Consider the following 16,282-nt stretch of genomic DNA (forward strand, 5'->3'; position numbering starts at 1 on the left):
AGATTGCATTTTACCTAATATTTTAATAATCGTCATTCACTTTCTACTGATATGCATTTAAGTCAGTAGCCAAGATGGGAGATTCTCCATCAATTGCTTACCTATTCTTTTCTTAAATGATGTCAAAGAAATTGGAAAGTTATCGAACATCTCCCTTGGTAAATTATTCCAGTCCATAATTTATCTTCCCATAAACGAGAATTTGCCCAAATTTGTCCTCTTGGATTCCAAATTTATCCTTACTGCTTTTAAAGACTCCACTCAAGCTTATTTATCTACTAATGTCACCCTACATCATCTCTCCGTTGACAGGTTAGAACACACTCGTGCAGGCCCCACACCAACACAGATCACACTAAGGAACAGTGATTTTAGTGCCTTACAGTTTTATCCATTTTTGGATATATTTGTGTTCCGTTTTGTCCTATCAGCTCTAGGTTTTAAGACAGAGCTTATTCACATTATATACCAGTCTAATAATACTGGTACGCATATGCAGTACAACTATATCACTCGCATACAATAAAATACAAAAGATATCTTTCCTTTTTCATGAAGCAACTGTATCTATCTAACTACCATTATTTATTTACACATTTGTCGCATTAGTTTCATTAATTTTCTTGGGTCGCTGAATCCTCGTTTCTGTGATTTCCTCCGATGCAATGATCTTGAACGCTTTCGCTGGATGCTCGAACAGTAGCCCGCCATCCTATTTATATCCCATCGACTACGATACCGTTCTTCAATTGTACTTATTTCTTGGTGAAAACGCTCACCCTGTTCCTCGCTTACGTCTCCAAGGTAATCTGCAAATCGTACCACATGACTATGCTCATATTTCAACCAAGTGCACAAAAAGCAGTGGGTATATTCTCCACTACTTCATCATAGTTAGGCGCCGTATGGTTTCCAAGGAAAGTCTTCTCTATCATACAGAATGACGACCACACAGCTGCCTCAGTATCGTTCATCGAGTCTTAAGATTTTTGGTTATTCATGAGTTGGCGGATATTTGGTCCATCTAATATACCTGCATTTTCTTTATGCTCAATGCAGGAAATTGTACATAAGTAGCTAAAACATGCTCCATCTGAATTCATTGCCTTGTTGAACTGCTTCATTAACCCAACTTCGATAAGCAGTGCTGGCAATATATTGCTCCTGTCAACCAAAGATTATGTGATTATGTTTTTTTAACTCTAATGTTCATGCTTTCTCTAAGAGGCCACTGTCTTCTCAACCGGTGTATATCTTCATCTCTAGAGTCCCATAGACATAGAAAGCATGAGTATATGGTGTACCCACTCAGTTGTCCTAGAAGAAAATTCACTATCTTTTGATCGACACAGATAACCCATTGATGATCATGGTATGAGATCTTCTCCAGCACTGACGCTATTGTAGCATCACGCATAGCATAGCATAGCATAGCAACAGGGTGACCAATTGGGATTGACCTTTGTATGTTTCCGTTATGCAAAACAACACATTTTAGGCTGCGTTTGGCGTTATCTTCAACTAATTTCCATTCACTTGGTGTGCAATTTCTTATACCCCGTTTCATGAAAAGTCCTTCAACATTGGTGCAAAACCCAAATTGGTTTTCTGTTGTGAAGAGTGGCAGAAATTCTTTTTCCCTTTCGCAACAGACTGAGAGTTTTGTTTCCAGTAACGTAGGCTACATTGGTTCCCTGCCTGCCTCGAAGCTTCTTCATACGACTTCTTTGGAAGACTTAGATCTCTTATGAGGTCTTTCAATTCCGTTTGATTGAAATCGGATAAAACGTTTGGAAGTCCTCCGAAATCACTGCCATTTTCCTCAGCATAGCATTCGGCTGTTTCATCCCTTTATTCTGATTACTCTGGAAGAGTAATAAATATAGGAACAAGTATACCTCTGAATGTGGTTATTGCTATTATTGCCCTTTACATTTACTAAACAAAATTAACAGTCATCACTGTGATTTATTGGTTCTCTCTATATTGGGTTACAGAAATTTCAAGCACTTCCGTTTCCCATTTGTACATTGTCGTAGTTGCTCTGTGCATGTTTTTCATACAATGTGAGGTGCCCAAGTTTCATATTGGTCTCCCAGTTTTACTTTGAAATAGGCCAAATAAGCTCCTTTTCCATAGTCAGTTATGGGTTTTCTTAGCTGACTGAATATGTACTCCCCACAGATGAAATAAAACACATCAGAATTATTCAGACATTTTATTCGTGATGAAGCTATATCAGTGCATATGAAAGGGATAAATAAATGACAGAATAGTTAAAGTACATATACAAACTACAACATGAGTAGAGCTTGGATAATATTAATCGGTATTATGCAAACAATCGATTTACAAATGGTCGTGTAAAACAAAGTAGTCATAAGAGCAATGTATAATGATATCATAAATACCTCATAAACTAAAGCTGTTATAACGAAATACGTAACATTTTGGGAATCAGCAGCGCAATAATACCCAGAATTAGGTTAAAAAATCCAGGCACCTCGATTGCTTTGTTCCCCAGTGTTATCAGCCCATATCCACACTCACTAGAATACGAGGCTAAAACCGAAGATGTCCGCGTCCCCTAAGGGACGTAACTGCAGCATACACCACATTATCGCCGGTTGTTCGTTAATTTTCCAGTGTACGAAACCGATGACCTAGGGTGTCTGTAGCCCATAAAATAGGAACAAGATACGAACAACAAGCAGCACACTTTTATTGTGGTACATCTTCCCATCAAAAAACACGAAACCATCCTGGTAGGAAAGTTTCGTAACATGGTGTGGCATCGTCGGGACGGCCTTCGGGGGATATCGAAGTTAAGCAATCCACAAACAACAACAGTCTTTCACTAAGTTATATTACCTCCTCTAAACACAATGTAACCTTTTGCTCACGAAAATAACGTTCGAGCATTACTAAAGTGATATATATATTTACTCACTACATCGTTTTCGACTGCTATTTTGTTGTATTTAGCATTTCACTCTTGAAAGCAGTGAAATGAACAGGCTTCAGAAGCATTACCTGTGGTTAACCTGAGATTGAAGTGGAAATACTGTAATAGTGTTAAATTTTATATCTGCCATCGTTGTTCAAAGAGATTTAAGAGTGTATTGAAGGGTCACTGATAGATAAGAGCAAAAATATCTAAGAATATATAACATCGACGTACCAGTACATTTGAAATCGTACCATGTAAAAAACTTACTTGGAAGTAGCCTATATGTTATCAGAATTCATTGTGACTTTTTTGAGCAACAGATTGCATGAATACTTTCCTACCTTCGTTTTAGAGTGCAATAGCTGAATCTTCATTATCACACAGACTTTGCTTAAATTTTCATTATCTCAGAACAAGTGACCATTCAGTGTATTCTTCCGATGTTTAAAACAAGAGTTAGTATAGGTTATGATGAACAACTCAATATAAAATATGTATGGTGTGAAATATGGGGAGAAAAATGTTAATAAGTCAATCAAACAATAATTATTGATCTGTGCCTAAGGCTACCGCCCAAATGGAAGACCCCCTATCAGTTGTTGAACTAGACGTTTCTTAAATGATTTCAAACAATTTGAAAACATAGAGAACATTTCCCTAGATAAATTATTCGAGTCCCTAACTCGTTCTCCTATAAATTAACATTTAGCCTAATTTCTCGTTTTGAATTTCAGCTTTATCTTGGTATTATGATCTTCGGTTCATTTAAAAGCTCCACTCGAGCTAATTCGTTCATTAATATCATTTCTTGCCATCTCCCCACTTAAAGTTCGGAACTTACTGCTTACTTATGCAACTCGTCTCCTTACTCCCAAGTCTTCTCACTCCAAAGTATGCATCATTTTTGTGACACTTCTCTTTTGCTGAAATCACAAAGAACAAATTGTTCTCATTTCCTTTGGACCTTTTCCAGTTCTCGAATCAAGTAATCCTGGTGTGGGTCACAACAGTGGTACCATACTGAGATCTTGCCAAAGATTCATACTCCCTTTCCTTCATATCCTTACTGCAAACCGAAAATACCCTCATAGCCATGTGAAGAGATCCCTAACTCGTATATACAACATCGTTAATGTGTTTGTTAACATAAAGATGTTTTCTTATTATTTACACAGTTTCTTACAAGCAATCCCCACGGAGTAGTATTACCTCTTCAACAAAGTAATTAAAACCGAGAGGACTTTTCCCTTTGGTGAAACTTACCACCTGACTTTTCACACCGTTCACCATCGTACCATTGTTTGTTGTCCATCTAACAGCATATTCGAGACCTTCCTGTTGTCGCAGACATTTCTGTAACATTTTTACTAGCGGTATCTACAGTGTAAACTTTGACACAGTTATTTACCCGTGTCAGTTACATACATAAGAAAACATGATGGTCCAATAATACTGTCCGTGGGAGCCCCTCTTAATCGTTACAGAATGAGATAATCTTTCACCCACGCTCAATTCTTTGAGTTCTGTTTTCTGCAAATATATCTACTCATTCAAACACTCTTTTGTCTAGTTCAATAATCCTCATTTTCCTCAGTAGCCTCTCATAATCTACCCTATCAAAAACCCTGGATAGATCAACAGCGATACAGTACATTTTACCTCTTGAACCTGAAACATCTGCTGATACTTGCTGGAATTCTACAAGTTGAGTCTCACTGGAATAACCTTTCCTAATCCCAAACCAGCTTCTATCAAATCAGTTAGTAATTTCACTAATATGTCTAATGAAATCAGGAAGAATGCTTTCCAAGAGCTTGCAAACAACACATGTCACGCTAACTGTCCTTTTCACTTGTACACTGAGACTACTATTGCAACTCTCAATTCATTTGGCATTGCTCTTTCATGTAAATAGTAAGCAAATAAGTATTTCAGATATGGGACTATGCTTTCCTAGCTTTCAACTTTTTTATCTTTTCGTAATTACTGCCATTATGCTGGTAGATCTCAGTACTTCGCCAGTATTAGTCACCTCCTTTACCTGGATATTATCCTTAGGTCCAACTTCATTCAGGTTGGTTACCCTAAATTACCATGTTCTGAACTATGAACATTAAGTACAGAATCACCTCTTGCCTTGCATAGCTATGAAGGATGGCTGCACTTCTAAAATGAAACTAAAGTAAACATTACTACAAATAAAATTTGATATATGGCATATACGCACATTTTAACTGTAAGATAGAATTTTCACCCCAATACGTGCCACAAGAGGGCGAGGAAACTCATTTTTATGTGGCGAAACCTGATGTCTAACATGGGTGTAAATCATCTCCTTGATTCCATTAGAGACATTTTGGAGATAGCACAACTATACTTAGAAAGTGTCATCAATATTACCAAATTCTTTAAAAGTGATCGTAAAATCCGGACATAGACAGTTACCCTTATCCCCAGAGTTGATCTTAGAATTACCATCACAATCTACAGTTCTATCTTTCCTGTCTAACGGCAAACTAATTTTCTCTTCATCCTCCACCATGTATTGCAGCGGATTGTTTCACCTGCATGGCAATTTTAGCTCTAAAATGTAATGGGTGTCTCTCTCTTACATCTTTCCAGTCTACTGTTCTTACCTCAACTTTGTACTGAAACCCTTTATCTGCCCCCATCTTGTGTTCTTCTGCAAGTTCTACTTTGTAGTGAAATGAATGAAAACATATCTTGTACTTGGTAACCTTCCTACCAACTGAGACATTTTCACCTTCCTCTCACTTGTTAACTCTACGTACTCCTATGTCGTAGTGGACTCTCTAACCTTCCTCACTCCTGTTTGCTGCTCTGTTTTTAGCTAAAACCTTTATATACTTTATTATTTTCTACTGCTCTGAACTGTACTTCGTACAGGAACATCTCACTTGTCTCTTACTGTTGGCACCTTCAAACTGTACTCTGAGGTAGATTCTCCTGTTAGTTGTTGGGAACTATACTTGAAGGTAGGCTCTGAATCTGCTTCCTTTCAGTTTGCACCTATTGGCACTACCCACATTTTCTAACAGGCTCTTTCAATTCAAATATTTAGAAACTTCGTTGTTTTCTTCCAGTTAAAATTTGAACAAAAAATTCGTTAAAATATCAAATCATTATTTTAAAATCGTTCTTGAAATATCTTTCATTACCTGCAACTGTTTAACCTTAATCCTTCTAGACGCTCAACATTAACATAGCTGTCTACTTCCCTCGTACCATTTTTCTGATAACCTGCCTCATACTGAAAATCTGATCTTCACAGGCCCTCTGTGGTCTGAATACACACTGGTTGTCATCCAAATTACTCTCAACCATTGATCGCACCCTCCCTACCAAAATTACTGTGAACACCTTGCTGGTACAGGGATCAATGAAATACCTCGGCAGTTGTTGCAATCCTTCCCGTTCCTTTGCTTACAGATGGATGCATTTACTGCCCTTGTCCGATCTGATGGTACATGACTAACATTCTTTGCTAAACTATTACTTTATGAAGCCATTTTATCGCTGACTTCCCACTTTATTTCACCATTTCAAGTCTAATTTCATCTATCCCCGCAGATTTAAGACAATTGATTTAACATCCTTTCCACTTCCTCAAGCATAATTTTACCAACAATATTGTCCTCCACCTATGAGCTCGATTGTTCGCAACGTCATCAGAAATATTTCCTTTTACGTTGAGTATATTTTCGAAATATTCCTTCCATCTATCCAGTGATTCCTGTCGATCTATTATGAGTTCACCTGATTTATCCAAACTACCATTAATTTCCTTTTCCATACCATTTCTAAGATTCTTTGTTACTGTCCCGAAAGGTTTCGCTGCCGCTTGACATACCCTTTCCAAGTTATTACCGAAGTCTTCCCACGAATTCTTCTTGAATTCAACAATTATTTGTGTCGCTCTGTTTCTTTCAGCTACTTACAATTCCCTGTCTGCATCAGTCCTTATTTGTAGCCACTTCCAGTAAGCATTCCATTTACGATTATAAGCTGCCCTCATTTCATCATTCCACCAAGATGTTAGCTTTTTCCTATCTTTACACTCAGTTGATCCCAGGCATTCCGTTGCTGTTTCTAATACAGCATCCCTGAATCTTCTTACTGTCTATTGTTTGACACTTTTCACTAATCATAACTATGTTCATCTGTCTACTTTCCTCGTCCTGGAAATTGTCTACACTTATTCGCCTCCAGACAGATTTCATTTTCTCTGCCCTAAGCCAAGAGATACTTAGATCACTACCGATCAGATAGTGGTCCTTAGTATCATCGAAAATTCCCAGGAGTACCCGCATATTGCTAACAGATGTCCTAAATTCAAAGTCTGTTATGATGTAATATATTATGGATCTGGTGCCGCTACGCTACGATGTGTAGCTGTGAACAGCCTTATGCTTGTAGAATGTATTTGTAACTGCTATTCCCACACCAGCAAAGAAGTCCAGCAAACGCCTTCCATTCCTACTAGCTTCCATATCTTACCCACATTCACCCATTTCCTTTTCGTATCCTTCAGTTCTATTTCCGACTCTCGTATCGAAATCGCCGTTTAGTATTATACTATCCTTGCTCTTGAACCTGACTACGATGCAACTCAGTCAACTTGTCAACTTTATCCTCATCCGGATCCAGTCATGGTGAATGCATTGTGACATTTCTGGACGTCAGAGGTAAACAATTGTACGTGACATTTCACTAACTTTACAGGAGAGCAGAAAGAAGCTACTGAGGTGACTACCTCTAAGGTAGGTCGAATCGAGAGTTCTGACCTTGGTAGATTGTCGTTGGATCGAAGCGATAAGAAGTGCGGTGGACGACATAACGTTGAACTGTTGCATGATAACGAACCATTGTTTTATTGCTTGGTTCTCCTTGCACATAAGATTCTATCACATAGCTTGTCTTCATTCCTAAGAAACACATACACTATAGTGTCCATAAGAAGACACGACCAAAACAAGTCACATAAGATAAAAACCTAAAAATCGTATTATCTGCATTTACGATAGTTTACCTCTGATTTTCATAATTCTCGTCCTAATTCCTCCAACAGCTAATTCAACTCAGATTATTGGCTCATTTTAATCTGACTCCATCTGGCTGCCTGGCCGTCAATTTCGACGTTCCGTTGTACTCTAGGCCTACAAGATGGCGGGGTATACCGAACCTCTCTTAGGCGTCTATGGCTGAGTTTTAATGAATTTTGTTGGGTAGTCACCAGATGTGTCACTACAGATCTTTTACATGCCGACATCGAGCGACATGGTGCGTCGCATGGAGTTATTTCCACCCTTCAAAATCCGTCTACCTCTGCCGGGATTGTACCTGCTATTTTGGGATCTGGAGGTCGACAACCAACACGGATTGCTAATCCGTAAAAAGAACGGTAACTTAAGCTAGTATTTTAATAAAATTTGTGACTGATTACAGTTCTTTCTTTCTTTCTTTCTTTCTTTCTTTCTTTCTTTCTTTCTTTCTTACTTACTTACTTTCTTTCTTTCTTTCTTTCTTTCCTAATCCGTTTTCAGTCCAGGGTTGGTTTTTCCCTCCGACTCAGCAAGGGATCCCACCTCTGCCACCTCAAGGGCAGCGTCCTGGAGCGTGACTGTGTTGCAGACAATAGCATACCTGTTGAACATTTCTACCCCACATTCTGCCTTACCCTTTTTTATCACCTGTTAAGAATGCTTTATAACCTCTTACCCCATCCTCGTTATATCCCCTTACCCGAATATCATTAACTCCTAACACATTCAGACACATCCTTTTTGCTGACTCAGTCAGTTCCTCTTTCTTTCATAACACCCATTCATATTAATAGCTCCCCATCGGATTCAATTTCGTTCTTCAAGTTGTTTACAAGGAGTCCATAGTCTCTCAAATGGACGTGGGACTCCATTACTCCCATAGATCTGAGGCTTGCTCAAGACTTTCTGAGCGTGCATGGTAAAAAGTCTGTGAATCAAGTTGCTACCCTACATATACATAGTCCCAGTGATAATTTCTCCTCTAAAGGGTTAGGGACCAACGGTGGATTGTATAGTCCTAGCCGGCTGAACATAAGGAGGGCCATGACTTAGAATATATCTGAGAAGCCCACTCCCATTCCATAGTACCTGTTATCCCGACCCTCAGGACCACTTACTAGGCCATTCAGCTATTGCCCATGGTTTGCGTACCATGACGGGACTACAGTAACCAATACCATGAAGCATTACAATATCCTAAGCAAAATAATATATTAAATTCATTGCCATTATTTTGAAAATTTTATCCACAGCAAATAGAACGCACACAAACACGCAGACACGCATGCTGCTAGCTAAATAACAGAAGTATTGATTATTTGGTCTCAAACTAGAATAATGCCTTCAAGGACATCAGTCTGTAAACATTAAAACGAATGAGTTGTGCTCTTAATTTGTTTATTGCTTTTAAATTATCTAATGTGTCTTGTTTATAGAATTATATTTCATGTTAATTTTTTAGGACGAAGCTGCTCGGAGGGAAATGGACTCCACGCCCAATAGTCGTCCTCTGTCAATCGCACATCTAATTCTACCCGCTCAACAGGATGAACCTCTAGATCTGAGTGTAAACCGACAGAGAATTAGTTCCAACCTCTTAGAAGCAAGTTCAGGTTATGAGGTAAGCTGAACACTTTCCTGAAGAATCAATAATACAGCTATTGATTTTTACGTCCAACTAACAGTTTCTAAGGTTTTTGGAGACGCCAAGGTACAGTAATTTTGTACCACAGATTATCATTTACTTGCCAGTAATTCTACTTATTGGTAGCTGATGCATTTGAACATTTTCAAATGCACAGGGCTAAGCTGAGATTTAACCCATCAACATCGGCTCAGAAGGCCAACGCTTCTATCGTCTGACCACTCAGCCTTACTGCAGAAGTGTAACAAAATATTTATTACATGAAATAAATGTGACTTATTCATGTGATGGCCAGTTGGTAAAGAAATAGTTATTATTTTTCTATCACATAAAATAAGCAGCTCTAGGTTGAATTAACGATCCAGTGGAAGAGAAGAGGAGTCTTACCTTGCTTTATGTTGAATTGCTACCAACATCAATTTCCGTTACTGATACTATTTAATTACAACTTTGCTTACTCAAGAGTTAATGCAAGATGTGTACTGATCCGGTCGAAGTATTCATAACGACTTATCTTTTAATGCATTTGTTTATTTAGCATGAGATAATTTTGGATCCTGACAATTAGATACGATAATTATAACCGTGTAGGAGTAAAGGTATGCGATATAAGCAATATTTAAATACCCTTATTTTGAAACTTTACTTGCTTATTCACATCTATTCATATTATAATAAATTGTCTCTAACAAATTGCAACAGCCTAATTATTGTAAGAAATTGTTAATACCATCCAAATATCCTATGTAATTTTAATAGTACCGAAGCATAACTTATCATGACTGGAAACTGGGAATTCTTGTTTTTCTACGCAAGTTGAAATCAAATAACTTGGTTCAGAATAATAGCAGGTGAATATAAAGTTTCATAATGGCCAGCAATTCCTAAATAAAAATTACATTCCTATTATAATCTGATCCAATATAGCCAGAAAAATGTCACTGAGCCAGCGTACACACACAGGTGTCATATGCTGCATGCTAGGAACATGAACATCTGTTAAGTCTTCAGCCTGGACGCTGGATGAATCATCAAATAACGACATTAAAAATTAAAAGGTAACGCGATTATAGGGAAACCGGAAAAAACGTATGGTGTTATTGTAATGAAGCATACACGCATTATGATTAAGTGGGTAGTTTGCCATTGCTTTCCTCTCTGAGGCAGAAAGTGTTACTGCGTCACAGCAGGTCCTATGAGTAGCACCTAATATAACACTCGGCACTGACATTACTGGGCACCATCTGTACCTCAGTAGCTTCCATTCTGTCACGGCCATAAATGATGCTGAGACCTCGGTGGAAGCTACACTTTGTTCCGGCTTGTGGTGAGGCAGAGGCGCAAAAATACTGCAACCATCAAGAAATAGCGACAGACGCGAGCAGGTTAGACATAACTTCGATCGACTCTTCATTTGAATTTGGATATATTCTAGTATGATTGAACTGATCTCAAAGACAACTAATTGCACATGCCGCTAAAATAGGGAAATATTCCGTTATACTTATAAATGATAATGAAACAAAGACTGAAAGGAAAGAAATATAAGAGAGGAAAAATGGATATTCCAGACGGTTTCGCGCGTTGAAGTCTTTGAATTCTTGAATTAAAATAGCCTTTACATTAATGTTTAAAAATGTAATGAATGTGAAGAATGGAATCATTGAAAATATTGATGTTATATAGAATCATTTGGACTTAAACATGCAGTACATAGATATTCATTACAGAGTTTTATGGTTTCCAGTTTTCAATACCATCTGGCCACGTTTACTTTTATAACTTTAAATCTTTAATAACCGAGTCTAACGACCGTTGCCTGGATCCACCTCTGAGCCATCATGACGGAATCCATTATTCCCCTAGGCAACCTACACACCTCTGTTACCCTCAGAAGATCTTACCACCGAAGCCGGCTCTCGGCGTACATCATCCTCTGAGTTCATACCCAGCTTAGAATGTATATGCTCATGCTCGGTATCTTTCTTCCATTGTTCCCACCCGATTGTATCAACAATAATTCTCGCTCCGTTCACGTTCATTATTTCTAACTTGTGATTAACATATCCTCAGTTCACCCAGTTTTAACTCCCTTAGAGGAAGTCGGTCTGAAAACAGCTTTGTACGGGAGCTGACATCCTTCTCGCAGAATACCGTTGATCGCAACTGCGACCTCACTGCACTAGCTTTGCTGCACTTAGATTAAATTTCAGTTATGGTACTTAAACGTCTTGGGAGAATACATATCCTAAAAACCTGAAATGATCTACCTGTTCCAGTATTGTATTCCCAACCTGACATTCAATTCCCTTAGGCTTCCTCCTACTGTCATCACTTTCGTCTTGATAATACTCGTCAATCAGTCAATGAATGAATGAATGAATGAATGAATGAATGAATGAATCAATCAATCAATCAATCAATCAATCAATCAATCAATCAATCAATCAATCAATCAATCAATCAATCAATCAACCAATCAATCAATCAATCAATCAGTACTGTTTTGGATTTCGGACTATTGTCCAGATGGTGGATTGCCAGTTAATTGTTTCCTAATATTTTCTTTAATTATTTCAAAGAAGTTGGATCTATGAAACATCTCCATTAGTAAAATATTTATATTCCAGGTTCCTCATCAAATAAACGAATACACTTTACCTTCAAATTCCATTCTAGCTTATTGGTGTACTTTTGTTTCCAAGTCGTCTCTCCACTGACAGCTCGGAACATAACACATAGTCGAGCAACTCACTTCTTTACTCCCTAGCCTTCCCAACGCAATCTTTTCAACATTTTCTTTACACTACTCTTGTGTCGCATATCACCCAGAACAAATAGTGCTGCTTTCCTAGGGCTCCCTCTCAGTCATCGAATCAAATAATCATCACTATGGGTCGGTCCCATAAACTGAAACCATACTCCAATTTGAGTCATACTTGTGACCAATAGACCCTATCCTCCGTATCCTTACCACAGTGCCTAAATAAACTCATAACCTTATCTGGAGATCCTTTACTTCTAATTATGGTGGTAGTGTTTCACGTTGGTACCAACAACGAAAGGCAATCAGGTATAAGTACCAACATAATCGGGGATGTGTGGGATCTGTTAAATGCAGCACGGTTGAAGTTTAAAGAAGCGGAGATTGTTATCAGATTGTTAAAAACATTGTTAAAACATGCTGCCTAGTACAGTGTGCACCACATCTTGAACATACACAGTTCAAACCTGGCTCATGATAATGCTTTATATTACATAGTTTATAATGGAACCCATGAACGGAGAACCTTGTCAGCAAGTGTCGCAATTCATATCCACCTTGAACCCACTCGCAATTTAGCATGGCATAGGTAGAGTAGAAATCTCCCAAGATGTCAGCCTTTTTCGATCGTAGGTCTCGAAGCAGATGTACATAGGGTGTTGTTGCTGGAAGTAACAACTGTAGCCTTAGCTCTTCTACATAAAATTCCTCTCTGGATAGCTCATACACGAGCCGGGAAGGAGAATATTTGGAGAGGCACAGAGCCCGTTTCCAGTAGATTGCCTTCAACTTCTCGATTTTACCTGTTTCATACTCAAAGGTTCCCAAATGTTTTCCAACCCATATGTTGCTATAGGGCTGATTTTTAGATGAAAGAGTTTTATGGCTGTTTCTAAAGACAAGTTTCTCAGAGCTTAATGTCAGATATTACTTTCATAGATGCATTTAGACGGTCCATGAGATGGAGGGTAAAAACATTACCTTGGTTTTGAAAAATTACATCCAAGTATCTAAAATGCTTTACAGACATAAGTTCTTGGTCTCTTTGAAAGAAGATTCCATGAGGCCCCCTTCTTCTAAACGTCATGGAAACTGTTTTTTCTACATTCAGTTTGAGCTCATTTTTATTTATCCAACCTACTATTTGGTTGAATGATTCCTGGAGTTCCTTCTCTAACGTTCATGTTAAGACCATATCATCAGCGTATATTAATAGTTTGACGCTTTCCTGGTTTACCAAATCTACTACCATGTCTGCTGTCGCAGTGATGAATAGTAGTGGACGTAATCGGTCTCCCTGTAATACCCCGGTTGTTTGTTTCAAAATATTAGATTTGGTAATGCCATCATCTACTTCTATTGAATTGTTGAGCAGTAGGTTCCTAATCAGCGGTATAAGGTAGTTCGTACTACCAATGATACTCTCCAATTTTTATAACAGTATGGTTCTGCTTATGGTGACAAAAGCTTTCGAATAATCTATAAAGATGGCATGCAGTTAACCCCCCGGTTTCTTTAAGGTTTCTTCGATGTCAGCCTGGTGACAGTGGACAGCTAAAGTCGTTGATTTTCCTTTTCTAAATCCGAATTGCGACTCCGGTAGGTTATTTTCCACCAGTTTAATGAGACGTTTACCTACTAGTGAAGTTAAAGTCTTTAGTAGAGTACATTCTAGTGCTATTCCTCTATATGAGTTTGGATCTGCGGTATCACCTTTGCCTTTATATAGCATTTTAATAGTAGATTTTCTCCAGTTGTCGGGTACATTCATTCATCAGTTGAGTGATGAATTCACCCAATTTTTGGAAGAGCAGCTTTAAGATGTCCATTAGAAATGTGATCTGGGCCACATGCCTTGTTATCTTTAGAAGCTTTAATAGTTGATACAACCTCATTAATTGAAAATTCATCAATTTCAGGGATTATTTGAAAAACTGGCACGAAATAATTAGTAGGTCGTGTGTCTCTCTCTTGAAGCACTGCACTCAAGTGCTTTTCCCAAACTTCCATTGGTAAGTTCCTGGAAAACTTCGGTTGTCTAGGCTTCAGAGCCAGGCAAGGATCTAGACTGGCACGTTCTATAAGTTTCTTTTCTTCCTCCCTATAATGATTGTTGGCTTCTTTTCGTAGTAGTTTGTATGCTCCCCCTTTTACTGGCATATATTTCAAGGAATTCTTTTGTTTTCTCTCTTCTGGCTGTATGTAATGCTTCCAGTATATCTCTACGACATTTATAGCATTCCTTGGTGAACCAGGGTTGAGATTTCCTGACCACAGGTATTGATGGTAGAGTAGCGTTCTGGAGCAGCACTTCTAGATATAATGCAGCCTCATTAAGATTACCTTCTCGTAATAGGTTAAGTATCGTTTGATTATTTTCACCACCGATAAGAGACGGATTACTTTTCCTACCGTACTTATTTTTGTACGGTCTCTAACTGTATCAAGCATACTAGGCCTATTCTCCAGTTGTAAAGAAGTTGCAACTGGTAGGTGTTTCTGTTGCGCCTCGAGAATGACCTCCTGCATGATCGGCACAAACTTGGAGTTTATGAACACCAGATCTATTGTGCTAGCACCATTATGAGACATGTAGGTATTCATGTCTGAGGCATTCACCAACCGAAGACCTTCCTCTTCGAAGAAGTCCAAAACTTCTGTTGATTTTCGATGTTCTGTATCAATGCGACAATTCAGGTCTCCGGCAAAGATAATGGCATCATCCCTCGTAGTCACAGTTAAAGCCTTACTAACTTCCTCAATCATTTCAGTTGATGAGAAATCTGGCTCGAAATATACATATACACAAAGACACGGCTTGGTTCGAACTACTTAAATGTTCGTTGATCTGTATTGTACACTAAATGGTGAGAATTGATCAGTGAACAGACATGCCGTGCTTCCTTTGGGCCTCCCTACTGGAGATTTTTCTGCCATTATGAATGTTGAATAGTGTGTACTAGTTTGCCACGCATGCGTTAAAAATGTTTCCACTAGGATTATTACGTCAAATTCCTATATCATCTTCTAGTGTGTTTGTCATGCTCAGCAGTCCTTCAATATTCCATATTCCATAAATTTTGTAACGAAGATTAATGTTTTGTATGTTAATACTTTGCACATTGTGCGCATTAAATAAATTATTATCAGTGGAGTACTGTGTAGGAGGGATACTTACTGGAAGGTGAATGAGGATTTAAATGAGACCGTGGAGTGGATATGCGGGAAACTGGGAGTAAAATTTCTAGATCTCAGTGGCTAAGTAGGAGATAAGGATCTGCGCTCAGATGGCCTTCACGTAAACCGCAGTGGTAGGTATAAGTTAGGAAATTTGTTTAGAAGGGTTATAGGGAGGTACATTCAGGGAAACCGGGTGGTCTAAGGAGGGGTGATAAGTAGACCTCGGATTTTAGGCAAAAACCTGTTTTGTTCCTTAAGAGATAACTTAAAATGAAGTTGTACTTACATGTTTCATGTATTTATAAGGTTAAGGACGGTGGTCCTATAGTGCCTAAAATGCCTAAATTGGCGTTAGAACCTATTTCTGCCCACATTCCTATAATTGCTATATTTTATCCCAAAATCTATTAAACACGCTTTTAATTTAGTCGGAGAAACTTAAATATTTGCGGACTCGTTTTCAGTATCTTGAATAGTATTTTCCTGAATTTTTTTCAGACAAAATGTGAAGCTGTAAACCAATTACCACTCCCCGGAAGTCCTTAAGAACCTCCCACTGTGAATACCCCCTTTGTCCCCTTGTCTGAGTGTCAAGAGTTGGGGGACCGTGTCCATTGACCTTCTGGAAACGAAACTCTTCATACCATTCTGTGAGAAACTTTCAGTGCGTCCGTTTGCTC

Source organism: Anabrus simplex, chromosome 2 (genome assembly GCF_040414725.1).
Source record: "Anabrus simplex isolate iqAnaSimp1 chromosome 2, ASM4041472v1, whole genome shotgun sequence".
NCBI lineage: Eukaryota > Metazoa > Arthropoda > Insecta > Orthoptera > Tettigoniidae > Anabrus > Anabrus simplex.